The sequence below is a fragment of the Pseudophryne corroboree genome, chromosome 4 (assembly GCF_028390025.1).
Source record: "Pseudophryne corroboree isolate aPseCor3 chromosome 4, aPseCor3.hap2, whole genome shotgun sequence".
NCBI classification, from domain to species: Eukaryota; Metazoa; Chordata; class Amphibia; order Anura; family Myobatrachidae; genus Pseudophryne; species Pseudophryne corroboree.
This window is the reverse complement of record NC_086447.1, coordinates 164357254-164385073: the sequence shown is the minus strand read 5'-3', so window position 1 is coordinate 164385073 and position 27820 is coordinate 164357254. Positions and strand designations below refer to the sequence as shown.

Sequence of the window (27820 nt, the reverse complement as noted above, 5' to 3'; positions counted from 1 at the left end):
TTTGCTCGCCACAGGTTCTATTCCAACTTGGTTGGTGGCGTGGACCGAGTGGAAATACCGGGCGTGTGGTGGAATTCCAACCTCTGTAAAATGCCGGCTGTCAGTATCCTGAACGCCGGGATCCCGAGAGCCGTCATGTTAACTGCAGCCCCTATGAAGCGCTGAGTAACTGTAACAATGAGTTAGGGTTTTTTTTGTAGTAATATATTCATTTGATACGATGATCTAGACTGATTTATTAAATGCAGTTAATCTTAATGTGGGGTTTTTAATGTACTGCTAACTGTAATTTATGCCTCACTCTTTTTTTCTCTGTTTACTTAACATATGTTATGTATATACTGTACTTAGGGCCTAATTCAGCATGGATCGCTATTGAAACAGAAATTACGATTTTCTCAATCCTACTTCTGCTGAAAATCGCATGTGAAGAGCCGCCCAGAAAGGTACAAGACACCCACCAGGTGGATGCAACAGCAGAATTGCGATGCATACGCAGAAATCAAGTACCATCAACAACTGCGGATGACCCAGGGCTACTTAGAATAATGAGAATGTAGTCGCAATGGCGCCATGTTTTTAGTCGCAATCATTTGCAACTGACGTCAGATACATGCCCAGAAAATGGCCGTGAAACACGTGCGTTTTTCCAACCACTCCTCACAAACAGCATGTTAACACCCACAAACAGTCACTACCTGTCAATCAAATTGCGATCGCATTTCACTAAATTGCAATTGTAATTTAGCCTTTGCACACGCGCAATGCGTATTCAGCGCACGCGCAGTCTGCCGATAATCGCCCGTTTCGCGATTTTACAATTTTGCAACGGAAGACTGAATCAGCACCTAGGCCCAAATTTATCAATCCTTGGAGAGTGATAAATTGCACCGTGATAAACCCAGCTTGTATCATGGCAGTTAGGAGCTGACTGACTGGTAGTTTATCACCATGTAATTTACTCGCCAAGGATTGATAAATCTGGCCCATAGTATTTTTCCACCTTTATTATTACTGCACAAGTGTATAACAAAACATCAAAAAATCCTATGAAAACAGTAATAATAATAATAATAATAATAAATACAGGAATAACATTTTAACACTGAACTTAAAATCAATCTTGGATTTTGGCCAGAGAAACAGTCCATTTGCATCCTGATCTTCTGAGTCACTTGCATTGCATAATCATTTTTTCCAATTAATTATAGATTTGTTTTATTTATACTTGCATGTTATTCAAACAGAATAAATAGTGTTTTCCCGGTTACAAACAGCAACATTTTTTATTTATGAAACCATTTTTTCTTTCTATAAAAGTCTTTTGATTGCAATGCAAGATCATTTGTCAGGAGCAAGTCACCTAAATCCCCATCAGTTCCTTCTCATCCTCAGTGAACAGTCCCCGTCCCCCCCACGATCTATCTGTCTCTTGTTCTCTGAGGCCTATGTATCAAGCCCATTTTTCATAAAACGATGCAGAAACAGCCTCTGCATAAGGGGCCTGATTCAGATGTGGTTGGAGGTGCTATTACTCACTGCTGCTTCCTTGGCAGTGATAATCAGTACTTTACTGCATGAATAGCAACTCCAACCACGTCTGGATAACCCCCAATGTTATGTATTGTAGCCATTTGCATGAGATTTCACAAAAATCTCCAGCAAGAGTCAAATGAACGCTGCAGATCACAGTCCTCATTATTATCAACAGGAACTATAATTACCTGACCCCTATCTACCAAACTCCAAAAGTAAAGCTTTCCCACGTTCCGCCCTGTAGGCAGTAGTGCAGAGAGGGGGGGGGAGAGGGTACAAATTACCTGGGACCAGGTCTGATAGAGGGGCCCTGTAAGGGCCCCAGGTCCCTTCCTGTCACCTGGCTGCTGCAACTGCAGCTCTCCTCCTTAGCCCAGCACATGCTGCTGTGTGCTGAGCTGCAGTATGGCCATGGAGGCGTTTAAAATACAATTTTTTCAGATTTTTTTCCATGGGTTCATGGCCACGCTTCCTGTGATTAGGCCACACCCCCTGAAAGTACCTGGGCCTAGCCAGGCTCTCTACTGCCCTGCCTGTAGGTTGCGGCATTCTTGAGATGGTGTGCTTTATGGCTATGGAGGAATATTCGTAGGAGAGGGACCTCTGATCCCAATCGCGCAGCCCCTACCCGGCAGTGACGTGCGCTGGGGTGAGGCAGGTGAGGCAGAGCCTTCCTTTCATACTAACGTTTGTGCCAGAGTTTTGACTGCGTAAAGTATATGAAAAATACAAAGAATATGTTTGAAATATCTTCTTTGCGTTATTCTAATACTTTTTATAGCCAAAACTCTGGAATAAAAAGTCTATGGCAGGTGAGGCAGTGCCTTATCTTTTCCGCACATCTCTGATCAAAACTCACCAAATTTACAGGAGTTTATACTGCTGCACCTGTGTATAATGCCCAGATATACGTTTTGGCTCATATATTGTGTGTAAATCTGGCTCTGGTGCTAGTCAGTGCCTCCTCAGCCATTTACCTCACCGCACGTCCCTGCTACCCGGCACCTGAAACTGACATTGGCCCTCATTCCGAGTTGTTCGCTCGCTAGCTGCTTTTAGCAGCACTGAACACGCTAGGCCGCTGCCCTCTGGGAGTGTATCTTAGCTTAGCAGAATTGGGAACGAAAGATTAGCAGAATTGCGAATAGAAATTTCTTAGCAGTTTCTGAGTAGCTCCACACTTACTCTGCCACTGCGATCAGTTCAGTCAGTTTCGTTCCTGGTTTGACGTCACAAACACAACGAGCGTTCGCACAGACACTCCCCCGTTTCTTCAGACACTCCTGCGTTTTTCCCAGAAACGCCAGCGTTTTTTCACACACTCCCATAAAACGGCAAGTTTCCGCCCAGAAACACCCACTTCCTGTCAATCACACTCCGATCACCAGAACGATAAAAAATCCTCGTTATGCCGTGAGTAAAATACCTAACTTTTGAGTAAAATAACTAAACGCATGCACTCTGCGAACCTTGCGCATGCGCAGTAAGCGACTAATCGCAATATAGCGAAACTCGGCAACGAGCGAACAACTCGGAATGAGGGCCATTGTGCGTGTGCGCAGTGACACATTCCCCAGGCAAGTAACCTGCAGGGACAAAGGTTATCACTACTGTTGTCCCTGTGAGCTATAGTTAATAAAAAAAACATAAGAAGTCTGTTGCAAGATGGACTTAGTAATGGCGTCACTGTCGCAATTATTAATCTGTCTCTCTCACATAGTGTGCGCTGTGTGGGGCCCTTTGTGACTCAGGAGTCCTCATGCATAGCGCACCCTATGCCATACTTGTCTGCATTAAAATTCTCCTCTGCGTGAGAAGCCTGGGGAGGAGAGGCAGCTTACCACTGTGGCTAAATGGTGCACATTTGTGTCTATTAGCCCTGCCTCCCATGTTAATCTCCCTATCCTGCTGGCTTCACTAGGGAGTGGGTGGGATACAGGAGATATGGATACTCTTCCGTGGGTGCGGGTGACTGCCTGACAATTTGTGAGTCTCCTGCAAATTGTGGGAAAGTAGGCAAGTATGTCAGTGGTCAGCACTGGGCATTGTGATTGGCCTGTGTATAGGCAGCGAGTGTGACTACATATTTCTCAAATCTAGTGATGTAACTATGTGTGGGTGTCCTTAGGTGACCGCCCCAGCTGCCCTGTTGTTAATCTGGAATTGTATGAAATTATAAAATATCTATCAATGTTTCTCTATCGTCCTAGTGGATGCTGGGGTTCCTGAAAGGACCATGGGGAATAGCGGCTCCGCAGGAGACAGGGCACAAAAAGTAAAGCTTTCCGATCAGGTGGTGTGCACTGGCTCCTCCCCCTATGACCCTCCTCCAGACTCCAGTTAGATTTTTGTGCCCGGCCGAGAAGGGTGCAATCTAGGTGGCTCTCCTAAAGAGCTGCTTAGAAAAAGTTTAGCTTAGGTTTTTTTATTTTACAGTGAGTCCTGCTGGCAACAGGATCACTGCAACGAGGGACAGAGGGGAGAAGAAGTGAACTCACCTGCGTGCAGGATGGATTGGCTTCTTGGCTACTGGACATCAGCTCCAGAGGGACGATCACAGGTACAGCCTGGATGGTCACCGGAGCCGCGCCGCCGGCCCCCTTGCAGATGCTGAAGTCAGAAGAGGTCCAGAATCGGCGGCTGAAGACTCCTGCAGTCTTCTAAAGGTAGCGCACAGCACTGCAGCTGTGCGCCATTTTCCTCTCAGCACACTTCACACGCAGTCACTGAGGGTGCAGGGCGCTGGGGGGGGGCGCCCTGGGAGGCAAATGTAACCTATAAAAAGGCTAAAAATACCTCACATATAGCCCCCAGAGGCTATATGGAGATATTTAACCCCTGCCTGGATTCACTAAATAGCGGGAGACGAGCCCGCCGGAAAAGGGGCGGGGCCTATCTCCTCAGCACACGGCGCCATTTCCTCTCACAGCTCCGCTGGTCAGGACGGCTCCCAGGTCTCTCCCCTGCACTGCACTACAGAAACAGGGTAAAACAGAGAGGGGGGGCACATTTATGGCGATATTTTGATATATATAAAGCAGCTATAAGGGAGCACTTATTATAAGGCTATCCCTGTTATATATAGCGCTTTTGGTGTGTGCTGGCAAACTCTCCCTCTGTCTCCCCAAAGGGCTAGTGGGTCCTGTCTTCGTTAGGAGCATTCCCTGTGTGTCTGCTGTGTGTCGGTACGTGTGTGTCGACATGTATGAGGACGATATTGGTGTGGAGGCGGAGCAATTGCCAAATATGAGGATGTCACCCCCTAGGGAGTCGACACCAGAATGGATGCCTTTATTTATGGAACTACGGGATAGTGTCAACACGCTAAAGCAGTCGTTTGACGACATGAGACGGCCGGACAATCAATTAGTGCCTGTCCAGGCGACTCAAACACCGTCAGGGGCTGTGAAACGCCCTTTGCCTCAGTCGGTCGACACAGACCCAGACGCAGGCACTGACTCCAGTGGTGACGGTGATGAATCAACCGTATTTTCCAGTAGGGCCACACGTTATATGATTTTGGCAATGAAGGAGGCGTTACATTTAGCTGATACTACAGGTACCACTAAACAGGGTATTATGTGGGGTGTGAAAAAACTACCTATAGTTTTTCCTGAATCAGAAGAATTAAATGACGTGTGTAATGAAGCGTGGGTTGCCCCTGATAAAAAGCTGATAATTTCAAAGAAATTATTGGCATTATACCCTTTCCCGCCAGAGGTTAGGGAGCGCTGGGAAACACCTCCTAGGGTGGACAAGGCGCTAACACGCTTATCTAAACAAGTGGCGTTACCCTCTCCTGAGACGGCCGCACTTAAAGATCCATCAGATAGGAGGATGGAAAATATCCAAAAAAGTATATACACACATGCAGGTGTTATACTACGACCAGCTATAGCGACTGCCTGGATGGGCAGTGCTGGGGTAGTTTGGTCAGAGTCCCTGATTGAAAATATTGATACCCTGGACAGGGACAATATTTTACTGTCGTTAGAACAAATAAAGGATGCATTTCTTTATATGCGTGATGCACAGAGGGATATCTGCACACTGGCATCACGGGTAAGTGCTATGTCCATTTCGGCCAGAAGAGCTTTATGGACGCGACAGTGGACAGGCGATGCGGATTCAAAACGGCATATGGAAGTTTTGCCGTATAAAGGGGAGGAGTTATTTGGAGTCGGTCTATCAGATTTGGTGGCCACGGCTACAGCCGGGAAATCCACCTTTCTACCTCAAGTCACTCCCCAACAGAAAAAGGCACCGACTTTTCAACCGCAGCCCTTTCGTTCCTTTAAAAATAAGAGAGCAAAGGGCTATTCATATCTGCCACGAGGCAGAGGTCGAGGGAAGAGACAGCAACAGGCAGCTCCTTCCCAGGAACAGAAGCCTTCCCCGGCTTCTACAAAAGCCTCAGCATGACGCTGGGGCTTCTCAAGCGGACTCGGGGACGGTGGGTGGTCGTCTCAAAAATTACAGCGCGCAGTGGGCTCACTCGCAGGTAGATCCCTGGATCCTGCAGATAATATCTCAGGGGTACAGGTTGGAATTAGAGACAGATCCACCTCGCCGTTTCCTGAAGTCTGCTTTACCAACGTCCCCCTCCGAAAGGGAGACGGTTTTGGAAGCCATTCACAAGCTGTACTCTCAGCAGGTGATAGTCAAGGTACCTCTTCTACAACAAGGGAAGGGGTATTATTCCACTCTTTTTGTGGTACCGAAGCCGGATGGCTCGGTAAGGCCTATTCTAAATCTGAAGTCCTTGAACCTGTACATAAAGAAGTTCAAGTTCAAGATGGAGTCACTCAGAGCAGTGATAGCGAACCTGGAAGAGGGGGACTTTATGGTATCCTTGGACATCAAGGATGCGTATCTCCACGTTCCAATTTACCCCTCACACCAGGGGTACCTCAGGTTCGTTGTACAAAACTGTCACTATCAGTTTCAGACGCTGCCGTTCGGATTGTCCACGGCACCTCGGGTCTTTACAAAGGTAATGGCCGAGATGATGATTCTTCTTCGAAGAAAAGGCATATTAATTATCCCATACTTGGACGATCTCCTAATAAGGGCAAGGTCCAGAGAACAACTAGAGATGGGATTAGCACTGTCGCAAGAAGTGCTAAAACAGCACGGGTGGATTCTGAATATTCCAAAATCCCAGTTAATGCCGACAACTCGTCTGCTGTTCCTAGGGATGATTCTGGACACGGTTCAGAAAAAGGTTTTTCTCCCGGAGGAAAAAGCCAAGGAGTTATCCGAGCTTGTCAGGAACCTCCTAAAACCAGGAAAGGTGTCTGTACATCAATGCACAAGAGTCCTGGGAAAAATGGTGGCTTCTTACGAAGCAATTCCATTCGGCAGATTCCACGCAAGAATTTTCCAAAGGGATCTGTTGGACAAATGGTCAGGGTCGCATCTTCAGATGCACCTGCGGATAACCCTGTCTCCAAGGACAAGGGTGTCTCTTCTGTGGTGGTTGCAGAGTGCTCATCTATTGGAGGGCCGCAGATTCGGCATACAGGATTGGATCCTGGTGACCACGGACGCCAGCCTGAGAGGCTGGGGAGCAGTCACACAGGGAAGAAACTTCCAGGGAGTATGGACGAGCCTGGAAACGTCTCTTCACATAAACATTCTGGAACTAAGAGCAATATACAATGCTCTAAGCCAGGCAGAACCTCTGCTTCAGGGAAAACCGGTGTTGATCCAGTCGGACAACATCACGGCAGTCGCCCATGTGAACAGACAGGGCGGCACAAGAAGCAGGAGTGCAATGGCAGAAGCTGCAAGGATTCTTCGCTGGGCAGAGAATCATGTGATAGCACTGTCAGCAGTGTTCATCCCGGGAGTGGACAACTGGGAAGCAGACTTCCTCAGCAGACACGATCTTCACCCGGGAGAGTGGGGACTTCATCCAGAAGTCTTCCACTTGCTGGTAACCCGTTGGGAAAGACCAATGGTGGACATGATGGCGTCTCGCCTCAACAAAAAACTGGACAGGTATTGCGCCAGGTCAAGAGATCCGCAGGCAATAGCTGTGGACGCGCTGGTAACGCCTTGGGTGTACCAGTCGGTGTATGTGTTTCCTCCTCTGCCTCTCATACCAAAAGTATTGAGAATTATACGGCAAAGAGGCGTAAGGACGATACTAGTGGTTCCGGATTGGCCAAGAAGGACTTGGTACCCGGAACTTCAAGAGATGATCACGGAAGATCCGTGGCCTCTACCTCTAAGGAGGGACTTGCTTCAGCAGGGTCCCTGTCTGTTTCAAGACTTACCGCGGCTGCGTTTGACGGCATGGCGGTTGAACGCCGGATCCTAAAGGAAAAAGGCATGCCGGAAGAAGTCATTCCTACTTTGATTAAAGCAAGGAAGGAAGTAACCGTGCAACATTATCACCGAATTTGGCGAAAATATGTTGCGTGGTGCGAAGATCGGAGTGCTCCGACGGAGGAATTTCAACTGGGTCGATTCCTACATTTCCTGCAATCAGGATTGTCTATGGGTCTCAAATTGGGATCTATTAAGGTTCAAATTTCGGCCCTGTCGATTTTCTTTCAAAAAGAATTGGCTTCAGTTCCTGAAGTCCAGACCTTTGTTAAGGGAGTGCTACATATACAGCCTCCTGTGGTGCCTCCAGTGGCACCGTGGGATCTCAATGTGGTTTTGGACTTTCTAAAATCTCATTGGTTTGAACCACTAAAGAAGGTGGATTTGAAATATCTCACATGGAAAGTGACCATGCTTCTAGCCCTGGCTTCGGCCAGGAGAGTGTCAGAACTGGCAGCTTTATCTTACAAAAGCCCATATCTGATTTTCCATTCGGACAGGGCAGAACTGCGGACTCGTCCGCATTTTCTCCCTAAGGTGGTGTCAGCATTTCATCTGAACCAGCCTATTGTAGTGCCTGCGGCTACAAGTGACTTGGAGGACTCCAAGTTACTGGACGTTGTCAGAGCATTAAAAATATATATTGCAAGGACAGCTGGAGTCAGAAAATCTGACTCGTTGTTTATATTGTATGCACCCAACAAGATGGGTGCTCCTGCGTCTAAGCAGACGATTGCTCGTTGGATCTGTAGCACAATCCAACTTGCACATTCTGTGGCAGGCCTGCCACAGCCTAAATCTGTAAAGGCCCACTCCACAAGGAAGGTGGGCTCATCTTGGGCGGCTGCCCGAGGGGTCTCGGCATTACAACTTTGCCGAGCAGCTACGTGGTCAGGGGAGAACACGTTTGTAAAATTTTACAAATTTGATACTCTGGCTAAGGAGGACCTGGAGTTCTCTCATTCGGTGCTGCAGAGTCATCCGCACTCTCCCGCCCGTTTGGGAGCTTTGGTATAATCCCCATGGTCCTTTCAGGAACCCCAGCATCCACTAGGACGATAGAGAAAATAAGATTTTACTTACCGATAAATCTATTTCTCGGAGTCCGTAGTGGATGCTGGGCGCCCATCCCAAGTGCGGATTATCTGCAATAATTGTACATAGTTATTGTTAACTAATTCGGGTTATTGTTGAAGGAAGCCATCTTTCAGAGGCTCCGCTGTTATCATACTGTTAACTGGGTTTAGATCACAAGTTGTACGGTGTGATTGGTGTGGCTGGTATGAGTCTTACCCGGGATTCAAAATCCTCCCTTATTGTGTACGCTCGTCCGGGCACAGTACCTAACTGGAGTCTGGAGGAGGGTCATAGGGGGAGGAGCCAGTGCACACCACCTGATCTGGAAAAGCTTTACTTTTTGTGCCCTGTCTCCTGCGGAGCCGCTATTCCCCATGGTCCTTTCAGGAACCCCAGCATCCACTACGGACTCCGAGAAATAGATTTATCGGTAAGTAAAATCTTATTATTACTTACTTGCATGGATGAATTATGTATCAGAGCGATCAGTGCAATCTCAGACCTTGGAACTAATAGTGTCATGCAGCAATGAGGTCTGTTAGCACTGACAGAAGATGACTGCATGTACAGGGTCATCAAGACATACAGCCGAACTAGGTGATACTGAGGGGCCCAGCCAAATGGTACTGCTGTACATAGCCTGCTCAAATAACTTGTAAGCCTTTTTTTACATGTGTTTTACCCCTTCTGTGTCACCCGGTGTGTTAGCCCTTCACCTTTTAGATGGTAAACTCGTACGAGCAGGGCCTTCTCCCCTCCTGGGCCTTTCCTTCTTTTATCTTATACACAATACTTTCTTTGATGGCACCTGACCTCTGGTTTTCTGTATATACAGTACATTATACTCGTCCTATGTTATCTCAAACTGTAAGTGCTTTTTTCTTGCTTTGCGTATTTGTTTATGTACCCCGTAATGGGCGCTGCGGATCCCTTGTGGCGCCATATAAATAAAACAACATAATAATAATAATAATAATAATAATAATAATAACCATTGCAAAATAACAACTTTCTGAATTATCACACTGAAATATTTTATAGGATCTGGTCTGGATGCCAGCTATCAGAATACTGACACCGGAATCCCAACACTATTTGGAATGCTGACACTGGCATCCTGAATAGGCTCACCATCCCGGCTCCGGAATCCCGACAGCCAGGATGCCGAACGACAAGCCAGCGGGTCTCAGGACAGGTAAGCCGTGGGGGAAGGGGGAGGATGTTAGGTTTAGGCTGCGGTGAAGGGGGGTCAGGCACCCCCGGGAGGGTCAGGGATAGGCTGCAGGGGGGGAGGGGGTTTAGGTTTAGGCTGCGAGGAGGGGGGTTAGGGTTAGGCACCACCACCAAGGGTTGGGGATCGGCTGCCGGCAAATCAAACCCAACCCTATTTTTTAATTAGTATGGTTACTAGAAGTACTGGATAGAAACCTAGAATTTGACAGCAGATAAGAACCACTTGGCCCATCTAATCTGTCCCTTCTCTGGATACCAGAGAAGAACCGATGATCATTCAGGTCAGCTTCATAATAAGAATATTATTCACTGGGGGTAGTAACTGACACATACAATCTGCAGCATGCTCTTATAAAGGGCTGATACTTTCAGTTGGACAATTCCTTGATTCCTTTGTGGATTTATGTTAGTGCTGACAGTGTTGAAATTGATTGGGAATTTTAATAAAACGATTTGCACATAACATTAGTTGTTGTTGAAAACTGTGTACCAACATTCCCTACATTAGGGTCCAGTATGTTTTACCGGCAGACGGAATGCCGTCTATCAGTATACCAACATCCCGTCTGCCGGAATCCCAGCAGCGAGTCCCCTCGCCACACATCGGGTGTGGTGGCTTGCGTCGCTCACCACGGGTTATATTCTCACTCAGTTGGTGGTGTGGAGCCACCAACTGAGTGGGAATTAGCTGCTTTTTTTGTGATTCCAGGTGTCGGTATTTCACTGGCTGTTGGGAGTCCGGCGTCGGTCTCCTGAACGCCGGGATCCTAACAGCAGGTATATTAACTGCATCCCATTTATAGTGACCTACGTATGATGATATGCAGATATTCGACTATACAAAGAGCCAGATGTTTGCCTGTGTCTGCACGCATGACGGTCTATTACAAAGACTGCTCGTTTTCTCACTGTCTGTATTTATGCAGCCATAAATGATGGAAATACACAAGCACTAATTCTGTGTAATGTAGATTGCATTATAGTAAATGTACAAAAATGCAGAACTGTTCTGTTCGGAATGCACAGGAGACGAGGAACATTGAGATGAGTCGACACAGATGCCTGGGTGTTTGGCAGACTTTCCTTCATGAATGTCTTCCTTTAATTCCGAGCCTTTGTTACAACCATCTGTTCCCTTCCCCTAATTAGGACTAGGACAGAAAGCGGGGCTCACAATTACACCAGTGTGAAGTGCTGGGAGGCAGTGTAATGCGGTGCCTGGCCCTGAAGTCAGTATTCCTTGTGTAAACAGTAATCTGGTAATAGATTACTGATAACTGATAGGTAATTACCGGGAAATACAATTGCTCATACAAAGAGAGCTTCTCAGTGACTCAGATTAGAGAGAGCCAAAAACATTTGTCCTTTGGACCCAAGCGCACACATAACATAACCTTCACAATCTTTTATTCAACAAAATACAGCAATTGTAACCTGCATTATTTCATCAATCGTTTGTGTGACTTTTTTTGTTGTGTCGCAGGGCAGTAACTAGACTTTTGTGGACCAATCACAATTTTCTAAGGGATCCCCATATAATTGCTGAGCAATATGTGTGAGCCATATAGATATTATTAATAATTGCCTTAATCATTCAGAAATAACTGTTCCCAATAATTAAGGCAAACAAGTACTTGCTAAACAGATCATGGGGGTATTCCAAGTTGATCGCAGCAGGAATTCTGTTAGCAATTGGGCAAAACCATGTGCACTGCAGGGGAGGCAGATATAACATGTGCAGAGAGAGTTAGATTTGGGTGTGGTGTGTTCAATCTGCAATCTAATTTGCAGTGTAAAAATAAAGCAGCCAGTATTTATCCTGCACAGAAATAAAATAACCCACCCAACTCTAACTCTCTCTGCACATGTTATATCTGCCACACCTGCAGTGCACATGGTTTTGGCCAACTGCTAAAAAATTTCCTGCTGCGATCAACTTGGAATTACCCCCCATATTTGAGACTCACAACGTTTGGTTGTGTTCCCCGTACCTTAGCAGGAACCTATATTGTACTTATGGTACCACTGTCCTTTAGGTGATAAAAAGGCTCAACTCCATTGCTGACCAACACAGTTCTCATCACTTTCATCTAGGAACTTGGCTGGAGAGGCAGTGTACCCAGATGGAGGTTTGCCAGTGGGCATGCCCAGCATCACTGGCAACCTTTGTGGTTCTCCACCTTAAATGGAGATTGGTTTACATCTACACTCCTGTTCTACGTTCTATCAGGAACGGGGATTACTGCATGTACATCAGGTCTCATCAACACCCGTTGCCAAGTTCCATGAAACCTGGAGACAAGAGGTGCTGAGAGTGGGGGTGCTCAGGTACTATTTACCTGGGCAAAGGCCTGATGGAGGGGCCCAAGCCCCCCCCCCTCCCCCTCCCCCCATACCTGGCAACAGCAGCTGCAGGTTTACTCCTAAGCCCAGCACACGCTGCAGTGTACTGGGCTGCAGTATGCCAGGTAGGCATTTAAAGTACTGTTTTTTTTCTGGGGAGTTTTAAGTGTGCAGGGCCACGCCTCTCATGGTTAAGCCACGCCCCCTGAAAAAGTACCCGGGCCCAGCCAAGCTCTCTACTGCCCTGCTGGAGACATATTGAGAGAACATTATTATCTGCAGAAAGTGACCCAATTATGAGGATTACATCTACCCTAAGGGCTTGTAGTTTATTGCTTAACTGATTAACATCTAATACTAATGCTGGGAATACACTATACAATTATCTGTCAAATAATCTGCCAGATCTGGCTGCTTGGAAGGAAAATCTGGTAATGGATGAGAGTGAATGACAATTGACCACTTGCATCCAGACACTGGAAAATGGACAAAACCTGTTCAGACAAATCACAGATTTTGGTTAAAAAAACAGATTTAACCAAATTGTATGAATGACAGTTTTCATCCGTTTTCCAGTGTTTGGAAGCAAGTGGTCAATTGTCATTTGCTCTCACGCTGAGCGTGTGTGTGTGGGGGGGGGGGGGGTTTGGGCTCATTTCACCCGCTGGAAATGAGCGACTTGCTAGATTGAGAATGTATGCAGGCCAATCTAGCACCAGCGATAGCGACACGCGGAGCCGTGCAACGCTATCGCTGTGGGAGGTACACACGGAGAGATCATGCTTAAAATCTAAGCAATCTAGTCAGATTGCTTAGATTTTAAGATGGGATCACTCCGTGAGTACCCCCCTTTACACTTGGCTATTTGTCGCTGATAGCGACAATTGTCTCATATATCCCTTCTTCCATAGTCAGAGGGAATACTGGGACTTTGCCTCAATAGATTTGCATGTGTATGTAAAGCCTGCCTCTGTCTCTTTACATTTCTCCTGGCATAAGCCTGTCTGCCTGTTGCTTTTACATCTCTTCTGCCACATGACAGATCGTCAGACAAGCCTCAGAACACTTCATTCAAGGCCATTTCTGTGGTAACTTTTGTCTTACAGCTGCCACTCGCTCACCTCACAGCTAGAGGAAGAATACAATCAATCTCACGCTCACGACAGACACCTCCTGGTCATCCCAAAATGCTTACTGCGTGACTGACCCTGTTTACTAAGCAGTGCTAGATTTTGTCTCCCTCACCAGAAACTTATTTCTCAAAAATAAAAATCCTTCTATATATAATCCCTTTCACATTCTGGGGCTGAGTCACATGGATCTGGAGGGATGTACTAAACACTGCATTTATTTTGCTGTCTTTTCATGCTGTTATCGGGACAAGTTTCTGTTGTTACAGCTTCCATATCGCTTGTATGAACTAAACGTTTACTATTTCTGTGAGCCCTGCACTCGCAGCCTGTGCCCACGATGTACAGCGGCTTCCCCTGCAGTATCTGCGCGTGCGCCTTCTAGATATTCTGCAGCACTGTCAAGAATAATTACCAGGCATACGGTGCGGTAAGCAAGCTGTAACAGGCCCATTTAAAGTCTGATATCTCCGCTCCTACCAGGCTCCTCAGCAGGCTCCTAGTTTCTAGGAGTACCAAAAGCAAGCCTGAGATATTCAGCATGAAAGTCAATGGCATCTACCTGGAAATCGGCAGCTATTGGTGGCGTTAAAAAAAAATACAGCAGCTAGCTTTAGTAAATATGACACGCTTGTACTCTCTACAGGTGGATATGGGGAGTGACTTCATCACGAAAACACTGCAGGATTTCAGGAATGCGGAAGGAGACACTTATTTTCTACAATTAAACTTTATTATACATAGCCATATTTAGCTTGGAGTGCGGTAAGCATAATTTACCACAATTTTAGACATTAGTACATCCCACGCTATGGACACAAATGGTGAGTGTTTGCAGAGAGCGCATCGACTTTGCGTGTTTTTTTGTATATGTCCATCCTATTCCGAAACAGAACTTGCAAGGTCTGTTTTCTGTGAAATAGAGCGTTTCAGGGGTGGGAACTGGGCGATGGCAAAGAGATCACATGGAACCAGGGTCGGACTGGCCCACAGGGGTACAGGGGAAACCCCCAGTGGGCCCCACTACCTGATGGCCCACCCCCTTCTCTAGGGAACAGTGTACAGTCTAGAACCTGATCATAGTGCACAGTCTGGTACCATAGTCCTATGCTGGTGTATTACAAGACTCTGTGGAGGCTGGCCACAGCCCTACATATGGGCCCCTGTCAGTGCATTCCCCGGTGGGCCCTTCTTTCCCCAGTCCGATACTGCATGGAACCACCCTGATTTGGGGAAGTGTCATGGGCATGTATCAAAAGCTCTGGGCAGTTCTGAGTCCTGCTTACGGGAAGGGAGCCTGTTACTGTTAAATCTCTTACCTAGCAATGAGGTTGGTGCAAGTGGCGATATAAACCATGATAGCTGCAGCGGCGAGCATAAAATCAGTGGATGGCGCAGGTCTCCTCTTGAACGCCCACAATCCCTGACATTAGGTGAATGGATACTGCCTTTAGCATCAAGTAGCACAACAACAGGCTACTCCTTTTTGTGCTCCTCAGAATCAGCCTCTCTTTGTGCGCTGCTCATTCTGTACCTATGGTTACTAACCCTCAATACATTTTCTGTCAGTAAAAATTAAGACATTTTAAGCTGTCAGTAAAAAAAAAGTCACAATGATAAGGATCTGCAGCTTTGTTCGATCATAGGCCTGCTTGGAAATAGGGGGAGATGTATGAAGCAGAGAAAACAGTGGAGACGTGGGCTAGTGGAGAAGTTGCCCATGACAACCAATCAGCTGCTAATTATAATTCTAGATAATGGACTTGATAAATGTTACCTCAATGATGATTGGTTGCCATGGGCATCTTCTTCACTAGCTAACATCGCCACTCTTCACTGTTTCGTACATCTCCATCTTTGGGAGCTAAGCCTTGGACGGTGATAAAGTACCAGCCAATCAGCTCCTAAGTATCATTTTTTAAACACAGCCTGTGACATGGCAGTTAGGGGCTGATTGGCTGGTACTTTATCTCTGTAGACTTCTCCATCCAAGGCTTAGTAAATAGTGCCAAGCGATTAGAATCATGCAATTTGCTCATCTATGTGGGTGGCCAAGCTGGTCACAGTTCTGGACATTAGCACTTGTGCCCATGGACTGCATCTGCCCTATTTGAGCCGCTGTAGAAAGCATATTTCCTTTTCTGCTCTCAAGCTACTTTCTGTTTGAGAAAAATAATGGCATACAGCAATTATGTTGTCGGCAAATGTTTGATAAATGAAAGTAAAGCAAAGGTTGGCAGCCATTATAATCTTTCAGTCTCTGCTAAACCATTTTGTATAAATGTGTTTTTTATCGGTTAATGAATGTGGACGGCAGCAGACAAACTAATAATAACAATAATAATAATACCAAAACAATAACAACATACTGTACTGCTCTTGAATGGAGTATTGTATTATTATTTGTTTGTTTGCAATACAAACTTGTCCTGAATGCTATTCACTGGTTTCCTTTTACTACCATTCCACTAATCTATTACCATTTATTTTGCATTAATGACATCACACATTTGTGCTTTGCACAAGATTTTCTCAAGCGCATTTCTCGTCTTGGAGAATGCTTTAATCATTCCCTGGAAAAGAAGCCCTGCTACAGTGATCCGTTTCTCCAGGGACCTGCATGGGGGTCATTCATTAACATTTATGTGTCAGATGAGCAAATCTGCCTAAAGTCACGTTCTGCATTCTGAAAACACATTTCCTGCCCAGGAGCAGAGAGGCAGAGGTGGTGTGTGCCATGATTAATTGGAGGAGACAAATCTTTGGGGGATAGAAGTTGGATTAGTCCAATGTTTAAATGCACACATTAACAACAGCAATGGGAGCTGCAGTGTGGAGGGACGGATACAGAAAAATATCTAATTACATGAAAATGTTAAAGTGTAAAATGCATTCCATTCCGAATCTAACTTACTGTCACGTTTTCATGTGAAAAGGTTGTACGCAGAAATAAAGCACTGAACTGAGAAGTAAATAGACTCCAAAATAATTTTGACATAATAGTTACATTAGCATCTAACTCCTTCGTTTATTAACTCGTTTGTTTCATTGTAAGTGGAATAGGTGATTTTGGAGTTAATAAAGCCTCCAATTTCATGATTAGTGAAAATATACAACCTGTAAAATGACACTTTATCTCTCCGAGCTTTGATAAACCTCCCGCACAGCCTGTAACATGACAGTTAGGAGCTGATTGGTTGGTACTTTATCTCTCTGAGCTTTGACATATCTCCCCCCACAGCCTGTAACATGACAGTTAGGAGCTGATTGGTTGGTACTTTTTCTCTCTGAGCTTTGATAAACCTCCCCCACAGCCTGTAAAATTAGTTAGGAGCTGATTGGTTGATACTTTATCTCTCTCCAAGCTATGATAAATCTCCCCCATAGTTAGATTTTTTTTTTTTTCTCTCTGTTAAATGTCATTGTTTTCACTCTGCCACTGTGGAGAATAATACCCTCTGAGAGAGACTGGTGACACCAAAGTGAATGCCATTGCCCGCTCCTTGGTACACTGCAGAAGGCATGCTCTAACCCTTGGACAACTGTGTACAAAGCTGAGTAACAGGTATACATCATGTTACTGCTGACACAATGGTGCCTGTATATCTAAAAGGAAGGTGCAGTAGCAATGCCAAGGACCCATTTACTTTGATCAACATGAATACACTATTGCCAGAAATTCAGCACCGGACACCTCCATTTACATATATAATGGGGAACATCTGAAACGTTTTCTCTAAATAATCTAACTTCATTTTGCTTCTTTCTTCAGCATGTGCCCTCTAGCATCTGCCTTGTGCATCATGTCACATTATTATGCGTACAATGCATTTCAATATGACAAGCACATGAAATATATACAGTATATGTGAAGCCGAAGAGATTGCAAGACTCGTGGGCACCGGCACAGTGTATGCCACACCTGACAACCATTGGGCTGCCACTTCTGGGAGGGGGTAGCCAGGTCAGCACTGAGGGAGGCGTATTGCAGAAGTGGGCGATGCTGGAGATCCAAATGTGCCATCGGGGCCCCGTCCAGCTCTAGACAATGCCGTGATTATAGGCACTGTGACCCAATTCAACGCATATCACATCATCGGCCGTCTGTACTGTCCACTTCACTCAGGAAGTGGGCATCCATGGGCAGCTCCTAGGGACTTGCCCACTCTTCCAGCAGAGAAGGCAAGTATGGAGCATGCATAGCTGGTTTATGCCAGACTTACATTCATGGCTATTGTTTAAACCATTTGTTTACTTGTAAAATAGGCATCTGCTATGTGCTATTAGGCACCCACTAAAATGTCACAAAAAAATAGTCTTATAGAGCGGCAACAAAAAAAAAGGAAATGATTAAACATGCGTATAAAGCATACAGTGTGCACAAGCAAAGAAGAAAGCACCTATCAGCTTCAGCGGTGCAACCTAACACTACCAATCACATGCGGTCTGCTAGTGCTGGCCACAGTTATATCATCATCATCATCTGCACCTGTGTTTGACCCCCTCAAAGAATATAGCTATGCAGGACGATTTCACACACGATATATGCTACTGAAACACGCTCAGCATCAATCGCTATGTATTTAGGTCTATTTTCCTCTAAGAGCTGGGCCCCAATGCTAGAGACGTGACTACATCCCATCTGGGGCCCTATGTAGAAACAGCACGTTGCTATGCATCAGTGGTACACACCGAGGGGCCATGATCAAACATTTTGGATACCCACAGGCACAGGCCTGGGTATCTTGTACTGCCTTTCACCTCTCGGCAGCCCTGCACGTCTAATATGTGTATGCATTATCTATAATTAGTAAAATGTCTAAATTATTTTTATCATTACTCCCCTGAGCTGCCGATATTCACTGAATTCAGCAAGGGATAGGTCTGTGGGCCAAGCAACCACTGTGTCTTAAGAAAGAAAACACTTTTTAATGAATATTTGTTGCCTACGGGATCCATTCAGTATCCCACATTCAGTATCCCGGAATATCACACAGGAATACCAAGACTGCTCAGAATACCGATGCCGCGCTCCTGACATGGATCACAATACTGGTACCGGAATCCTAGAACGTCAGGATCCCGAACGAAGGACTGGCGGCTCTGCAACAAGGTAAGCCGCGGTGGGGGAGGGGGGTGGTTGGGTAGGTTAGGCTGTGGGGGGAGGGTTAGGGAGATTAGGGATTATGGTTAGTTAACTTTGTAGGTGGTGGGATTCTTAGAGTTGGGATGCAGCTGTCGGTATCCTGACTGCTGGCATCCCATGCACAGGGATCCCGATACCATACCGTAACCTACACATAGAATAGGCAGCCATTTTGAACCAAAGTGCAGTTTATCAAATCACCAAAAAGCTAGTGACCTCACTGAGGCATGTGACTACAGTACATTTCCATTTTTATTTATTCAACCTACAAAATGGTAGGTGACTGTGGCTAGAATCACTGGCATATATATAATGGGTGCAGTGTGTGCGGTGCACACGGGCCCTGGGTCCAGAGGGGGCCCACACCGCACCCATTTCTTCTATACTTACCTTTCCGGCGTCCAACAGTGACCGTGTGTGTGCCCCCTCCTCTCCCGTCACCGCCACTGCTAGCGCACTGAGCGCCAGAGAGTCTGGCACTGTGCCAGAGACTCTGCACTGAGAGCGCTAACAGCGGCGGTGACGGCTACAGGAGAGAAGTGGTCCCACACACGGAGTCTGCACACGGGTCCCCTCCTCTCTAGAAACGCTGCTGGCTGGAATAGTTTCAAACCTAAATGATCCTTGGCCATTATACAATAATAATACCATTATTTTTATTTAATGTTATATTGGACTTTAATATTTAATTTACTGTACTATAGTTGTTAACTGATGTGCAAGCGCTAAAAAAGCCAAACTGCAGAACAAACAGTTGTTTTCATGATAATTATCATTGTTTACTTATAACATAAATCCAGGGATCCAATGTTAGGCAGATTGCCACAAGGCTTTCAACATAAACATTTGCAATTTTAAATAGATCATTTCTACAGCATAAAGCAACACACTAATGCTTTTTTTTTTTTTCAACACCGCTGCTCCCATTGAAGCTTCAGCTCTAGGAAATCCTTTTGAGATGGATGAAGCTGGATTCTCCCATAGGAATGATATTAAGTATCTATGGTTTAAAAGACATAGAATAAATTGGAGTTGTGTTCTTCCTGCCTACTTCTTTTCTAGTCATCTTTTCAGATTTCCTTTTCCCACACCGCCTTGGCCTGACCCAACGTGAGCCAGCGGTGTTAGGGCTAGCTCATGCGAAAAAAACAATCCATTTATCATAATCCCATCAGAAAGGATACTGAAAATAACACAGAAACAAGCCAAGGAAACCATCACCAAGGGGGAGGGCTAGAGGAGACACACGGAGAAAGAGGTGACACAAACCAAAATTGTTACGAAACAAAAAGTGAATTAAGAGAATAGGAGTAAAAGAATGAAAGAGATTATATACAAAAGGGAAATGAGAGAGGATAAGAGAGTGGGGGAAGGGGGCCAGAGAGGTACTAAAATGTATGCTGCTGCTTGGTGTGGTTTAGCAGGACTGGGAACAATTAAGACCAAATTCCTCTTGCAAGACTTTTAAAATTTTGCTGCAATTTGTGGAATAACTGGATTATTTTTCTGATCAGATTTGATCATTTTGTTTATCTCTAATCATAGCAAGTAATGGGCGCTACACTCACTGAGGTAAATTTACTAATGTGGGAGTTTTTGTTAGAACTGGTGATTTTGCCCACAGCAACCAATCAGATTCTATCTATTATCTTCTAGAAGCAGCTAGATAAATGTTAAGTAGAATCTGATTGGTTGCTATGAGCAGCATCACCAGTTCTAATAAAACTCCTATTTTAGTAAATTGACCCCACTGTTGGTATAATTATTATTATGTCACTGTTTATATACTGTATGCAGATGTGTCCTCCTACATCTCAGCACACAATTCCCGGCACAGTGAGACGCATGCTACGCCATGCCGGCTTTTAAATGTGAGGTGGCGGTTGCGTGCGTATGCACATTCCCACCGCCCATTCATTCTAATGGGAGCCGGCTAACGACACATACACAGCAGCATGCCGCGACCTGTACGCATCGTGGTCCAGCACACATCGGTAGTACCAAAATGTTAGGGAGAGCTGTAGATATCACGGGATCGGTATGAAATACCTCCAATCAAAATCCCGACGTTCAAAATCCCGACACCAATTGACCGATGGTCAAAATCCCGACAAGGTCAAAATCCCGACATGGACAAAATACCGACATTTAAAATACCGACAAGGTCAAAATACCGACATGTGAAATGCAGACATGTCAAAATGCCGACATGCGGTTTTTAGTTGTTTTGTGTGTGTATGTCGACATAAGTCAACATGGACACCATATAAAGTGTACCGCGTCCCCTCGCATGGCTCGCTGAGCTCGCCATGCTTCAGGCACGGTGCCTCGCTGCGCTCGGCACACTATTATATTCCCCCTCCAGGTCCACTGGGATGGTAAAGTATGAACAAGTCGGTTTCAATGAAAAAAAATAATGAAAAACTCATGTCGGTATTTTGACCTGTCGGCATTTTACATGTCGGTATTTTGACTTTGTCTGTATTTTAAATGTCGGTATTTTGTCCATGTCGGGATTTCGACCTTGTCGGGATTTTGACCATCGGTCAACTGGTGTCGGGATTTTGAACGTCGGGATTTTGATTGGAGGTAAACTGACTGCATCCCGATATCACATCAGTCCCTGCCCCAGTGGAGCCCAATATATAATTTCCCTACAACATGTCAGACTCTAATCCAAAAATACTTTGCCCCACAGCAGAAACCGAGAAAGATTTTACATTGAACATTTTTCCTTTTTACATGACTAGAGTACTGCTGAATTTGTCATCCCACAGAGAAGACACTGGCATTAACCAGCAAATGTCAGCAAGTTTTAATATAGGTATCTAAAAAAAACACAAGGTTTAAAATGAAAGTAAAACTAGCGATAAATGGCATACAAAGTAAGCGTGCAAGAAATAGGAATTAAATGAATAATCTCAGAATATTAAAAATAGATTTGTAAATGCAACATGAATACTATAATAAAAACAGGTAGAAAAATATATATGGTGAAAACAAAATGAATGAATCATTACGTATATAGGAAATAATGTAAAACAAATTTATTTCAATGAAATCTTTTATAAGGAGACGGACAGTATTATTGTAGAGAATTCACACTGGGTGGAGGAAAAGAATACCCTGTAACATCAAACATCTAAACAACTATATACTAGGATGGCGGCGCCAGTATAAAACTAAGAGACTCATTCAGGTACGGTCGCAGAGCGGCTATTGTACATACATTGGCCCTCATTCCGAGTTGATCGCTCGGTATTTTTCATCGCATCGCAGTGAAATTCCGCTTAGTATGCATGCGCAATATTCGCACTGCGACTGCGCCAAGTAATTTTACAATGGAGATAGTATTTTTACTCACGGCTTTTTCATCGCTCCGGCGATCGTAATGTGATTGACAAGAAATGGGTGTTACTGGGCGGAAACAGGCCGTTTTATGGGCGTGCGGGAAAAAACGCTACCGTTTCCGGAAAAAACGCAGGAGTGGCCGGGGAAACGGGGGAGTGTCTGGGCGAACGCTGGGTGTGTTTGTGACGTCAAAACAGGAACGACAAGCACTGAACTGATCGCAGATGCCGAGTAAGTCTGAAGCTACTCTGAAACTGCTAAGTAGTTAGTAATCGCAATATTGCGAATACATCGGTCGCAATTTTAAGAAGCTAAGATTCACTCCCAGTAGGCGGCGGCTTAGCGTGTGTAACTCTGCTAAAATCGCCTTGCGAGCGATCAACTCGGAATGAGGGCCCTTGGTCAGTGGCCCTCATTCCGAGTTGATCGCTCGCAAGGCGATTTTAGCAGAGTTACACACGCTAAGCCGCCGCCTACTGGGAGTGAATCTTAGCTTCTTAAAATTGCGACCGATGTATTCGCAATATTGCGATTACAAACTACTTAGCAGTTTCAGAGTAGCTTCAGACTTACTCGGCATCTGCGATCAGTTCAGTGCTTGTCGTTCCTGGTTTGACGTCATAAACACACCCAGCGTTCGCCCAGACACTCCTCCGTTTCTCCGGCCACTCCTGCGTTTTTTCCGGAAACGGTAGCGTCTTTAACCACACGCCCCTGAAACGCCGTGTTTCCGCCCAGTAACACCCATTTCCTGTCAATCACATTACGATCGCCGGAGCGAAGAAAAAGCCGTGAGTAAAAATACTATCTTCATTGTTAAATTACTTGGCGCAGTCGCAGTGCGAATATTGCGCATGCGTACTAAGCGGAATTTCACTGCGATGCGATGAAATATACCGAGCGAACGACTCGGAATGAGGGCCAGTGTTTTCTTACATGCGCCTGAGCCGCAGTATGCATGTGCAGCAATTGAACTGCAACTGCAGTCACACTGAGGAATTAGTTGCAAAGTGAGTGACAGGAAGACAGTGTTTGGGGGTGGGAACAGGGAGTGGTTGGTAGGTAACAGGGAGTGGCAGCAAAAACGCAGGCCTGTCATGACCATTTTCGGAGCATGTATATGCCATCAGCTACAATCATGTACATACAAAAATATGGCTTCTGTGTTGCTACTGCCATGTACTGCAGACTGCGCATCCATAGTGCAACCCTATCAGTCGGTGTTCCTTGTTATTGCATAAAGGCTGCATATGTGTACGCAGTTGCGAATAAGTATGCAATAGCCTTGGTGGGTAGAGGAGAATACATTGCAACATTAAACTTCTGAGCGACCGTATACTAGGATGCCAGCGCCAGTACAACTACAGACTATGAGGCTCATTGAAGTGCGGTTGAAAAGTGGCTATTGTACGCACATTGGTCGATGTTTTCTTACTGTGCATGCGTCTGAGCTGCAGTGCACATGTGCAGCAAGTGATTTGCGTTTGCAGTCGCACCGAGGAATTAGTCGCAAAGTGAGTGACAGGAAGACAGAGTTTCGGGGTGGGAATGGGGAGTGGTCACTTCAGAGGTGAGACAGCACCTGGACTGTTCTATACACATACACCCTTACCCTGCATGTCATTAGATGAAATGTTATACAGATCAGTTTTTTACTTGTTAAGAGACATATTTATAGTTATACCACATCCACATTTTCAACGTGGATGTGATTAAAAAAAATTTACGCAAAAAATGAATATTTTTATGCAAATTTACTACATTTTCCTTGCCAGGAGACAGGCTCCAATAAGAGCCCTGCCTGGTGAAGAGTTGTAAGCAGTGTGATAGTGTAACGCTTCCTAGTCTGGTCCCTGTTGCACACAGGGCATGAGCGGCCATTGGCAAATTAGTTGCTCATAGGCTACTATAGGATAAGCCATCTGGAGTTGGCGTTATCCTATCGAGGCCAAGATCCGGAATGCTTGGTAAATATGAGAGCTTCAGAGCCCACATAGAAACCTATGGGGGCTTGGGGTACTGTTGGAAATGGCGGGTATCAGCTGTGATCCATCCACAGTACATATGGAGGATACTAAATATTTGCGGGTTTCCCCCGAAAACAGAATATCCTACAAATATGTAATGATAAATAGGCAGCTAAACTGTGAACTGTTGTATCAGACAAACATGCAACTCACTTGGTCAAAATCTAGTAGATTCCTTTTTAACATGACTGCCACTACCATTATCTTCTTAATGTACAAATGGAGCAGAAATTATGGCAGCGAACGATGACATATAACTAAGGTTTGGTGGAAAATCTGTTATCTTTGGCAATATATCTTGTATTAGTTTAGCTGGGAATAACTAGGGATCTAACAACAAAAGTATTATGTGTTATGGTGTACATTCACTACACTGAAAACCTCTATCAACAAGACTATCAGATCCCTTTCACCACTGAAAATATCAATTACTTTTGGTTGATGATAATTGATAATATCTTTCTGCAAAGCATTGGGTACCACCATGTGGAAATATCTGTCTCAAACTAGCAAACTATTCTATAGATTATTATAATAATGTTATCTCTAATTTTCTGTTCAATTGGCTTAGACAGTTTAGATGAGATATATTTTGTTGCTTTGTTTAATAAAATGTAATAAAGTTTTCACAATTTTAAAATAGAGCAACCAAATTAGGTAATAGATGGTGTAATATAAGCCTAAAGAATAGTGAAATGTTACCAATAAACGTATTGGATGTGATGAAAAGAATGGGAATATATAAATATACTCAACATAGGAATAAAAGATATTATAGTTTCTATTAGTGATAATAAACTTGTCTTCAGCCCAGAAACCATCCACCTTTTATTATTAAAATAGCACTTTTAGTGGAAAAGTCATACTCTGATCTGTTTTTCAGGATTTCATTTTTAGATTTTCATTAAATTAACATTTTATATACTTATTTTCTTTTATGGGCACGTATGTCTTCTTATAGTTCCAAATTAAATTTAAATTTAGATACATGCCCCTTGCGAGAGTTACAATGTATTAATTTGCCTAAGAGCCTCATACTTTCTTTTAGACTACTGAAAGACCTACGTCTCTAATAACATATGCTGTTGTACTTGTAATTAGACTGAAATAATCATGAGTGCATTATTTGCCCATACCATACATTTTGTATTAATGTTTTTAATATACTATTAAATAAAAATGTTAAGTTGCATACTTTTGACATACAGATACAGTAGAAGTGAATGCAAGATAAGATTTGCAGCTGATACGGAAAGTGTCGCTATCATCACAGCTCTCAATGTGCTGTGTGGTTTAGGGCATTCCAAAATAGATATGTTGTATGGTGTGTAACATAGCCGGCATGCAAAATGAGATGACATCACATGTGCACATCCCCTGAAGGGATTAGTGTTGGCATATACCCCTTCTATACCCATCAAAAGCATTTTCAGAAAATGACATGCACTGCCTGTTTGAATATCCTGCTCTTTGGAAACAAGATTCAGTAGCCTTTATTCAAAAACATAAAGTGGTCATTCTGGTGGAGAGGTGGTTACAATTATTGCCTCACAGAGCTGAGGTCTTGAGTTCAATTCCCAGCCATGTTGTGTATGTGAAGTTTTTACTTTCTCCCAATGTTCGTGCAAGGTTTTTCCGGGTGCACCTGTTTCCTCTCACACCTCAAAACATACTAATTGGTTAATTGGATTCTGAAAAAATTAACCCTAATGTGTATGTATCATGTCCATCTGGCAGGGAATATAGATTGTAAGCTGCAGTGGGTCAGGGACTGATGTAACTGAATACTTTCTGTTCAACTGATGGTAAATAAACAATAATAATAATAAATTATAGCATGATCTCCAAATATAATGAGAGTTACAAATCAAAATCATCAAATACACAGTTGACAGTCCCGCACGCGAGTACCCAGGCATGGACGGAAAAGTCTGCATAAAAAAAAATACTGTGACGCACTGGGAAAAAACACACTCATTCCGCAGTTTACGTGGAATCAGTGGTTTTCCGTACATGAACCCAGATTCTGGGGCGCTGGGAAAAGGCTACTTAATTAATAGACTTTTCTCTTGCGCCGCAGGGATTTTTGTTGGCAATTAGTCGCGGGGTAAAAATCTATCTACAAATACTGTTAAAGCCACAGTATGCTCTCCTGCATATTAGCGCATTACCACACTTTGCATCCATTGATGTTTGTACGAGATCAGACTGGCTACAATGCCCAGCACACGGGAAATACAACCGCTGCTACTTACTAGAGGTAATATCCAACAAGATATGAAAGCAGCCTGCAGCAAAATGCAAATGTATCCATGTCATATATTTAAGCAGTGCTCAAGTAGGTATAAAAAAAGATAAATCAAGACACATTGAAAGAAAAGAGAAAAACAGATTAGTAAAAGGAGCTGACAGACCCAGAAGATGAATGGGGAAGGTGAAGAGGCGGAAAGAGTGGGAGAATGAGCACAGGAACAGAGAGAATCCACTAGAAAGAAATTAGGGCAATATGGAATGAGTAAGTATGACAAACTTATTTCCTGTTTAACATCTGAAATATACGCTGGTTATAAACACTACCAGATCATCACATTTTACCCTTAAAGTCTTGGAATCTTATCTATTGCAACAAAAGTGCAAACATTTATTTCAGGTTGGCTGTGGGGGGCTAATGCAATCTGTGAATCTCCCGGCATGGTCTCCGCCCTTGATCTGCAGTCTTTGACACGAGTGATCATATCTTAGATTTCCTAATTCTCTTACTTATTGCTCACCATTCCAGCTTTCATCATTCTCTTTCTCTACCGGCCTACCAAAAAACTATTGAAACCTCTCTTCTACACATACAGTACTGTACTGTATGATCTTGGGCAGTCACTTCTTTGGGTTTCTTTACAATCTATATACCGACAGCACTGATGATAAGATCTGTCTCACAGCTCCTAATCTGTCATCTGTACTGTCTCATGTTCCTATATTCCTGTCTGCCTTGCAGCGGTCTCCTCTTTCATGTCCTCTCTCTGCTTAAAGCAACACATGGATAAAACTGAACTTGTCATTCTCCGTCCTCTTACATCAGTTCCCTTCCTAAGGTCACCATCACTGTCGATAACATTCCAATATCTCCAATTCTCCAAGTCCACACTTATGGGTCATTTGTATGCTCATTCACTCTTCACATTCATGCAATTGCATCTGCCGGCTGTCTTTAGCATGTAAGCATCCTGGTATCGCCCATTTCTTATTCATGATACTAGTAGCATATTGGGTCTATGCGCTGACCATAACTTGGCTATACTAGTGCAACACCCTCCTATGTATACCACAACTCATCCCATGGAGTTCACTCCAATCTGTTATGATTATTCTACAGCTCAACTCATACACTACTGCCTGTCTCTATCACGCACAAGATATAGCCCATAAGCCTCTAGAAATCTCATATCTTCTCTTTTTCTCCATTACTTTGTCATACTGCACCCATTCACTGGTCCTCCTATTTCACAAAACACTCACTTTCCAAGTTTTTAAACACTCAATCAAAATATAGATCTTTAGATAACCCTATAACCTGACCCCATGGTTACTCACTTCACTCACCTGATTAAAATAATATATATTTTCTGATCAGTGGCGCCCCCCCTCCC

The 27820-nt window shown here is 44.3% G+C and overlaps 1 protein-coding gene and 1 long non-coding RNA gene across 4 annotated transcripts in view; one reads left to right on the top strand and one right to left on the bottom strand.

Annotated features, from left to right (window-relative positions):
• The window catches only part of EPHB1 (EPH receptor B1), a 336049-nt gene that overhangs the window by 222796 nt on the left and 85433 nt on the right, over window positions 1–27820 (bottom strand). The window lies entirely within an intron of this gene.
• LOC134911209 (uncharacterized) lies at window positions 358–15541 on the top strand. Its single transcript, XR_010176404.1, has 3 exons — window positions 358–446; window positions 9988–10141; window positions 13629–15541. It is a non-coding gene; the product is annotated as an uncharacterized LOC134911209 (long non-coding RNA).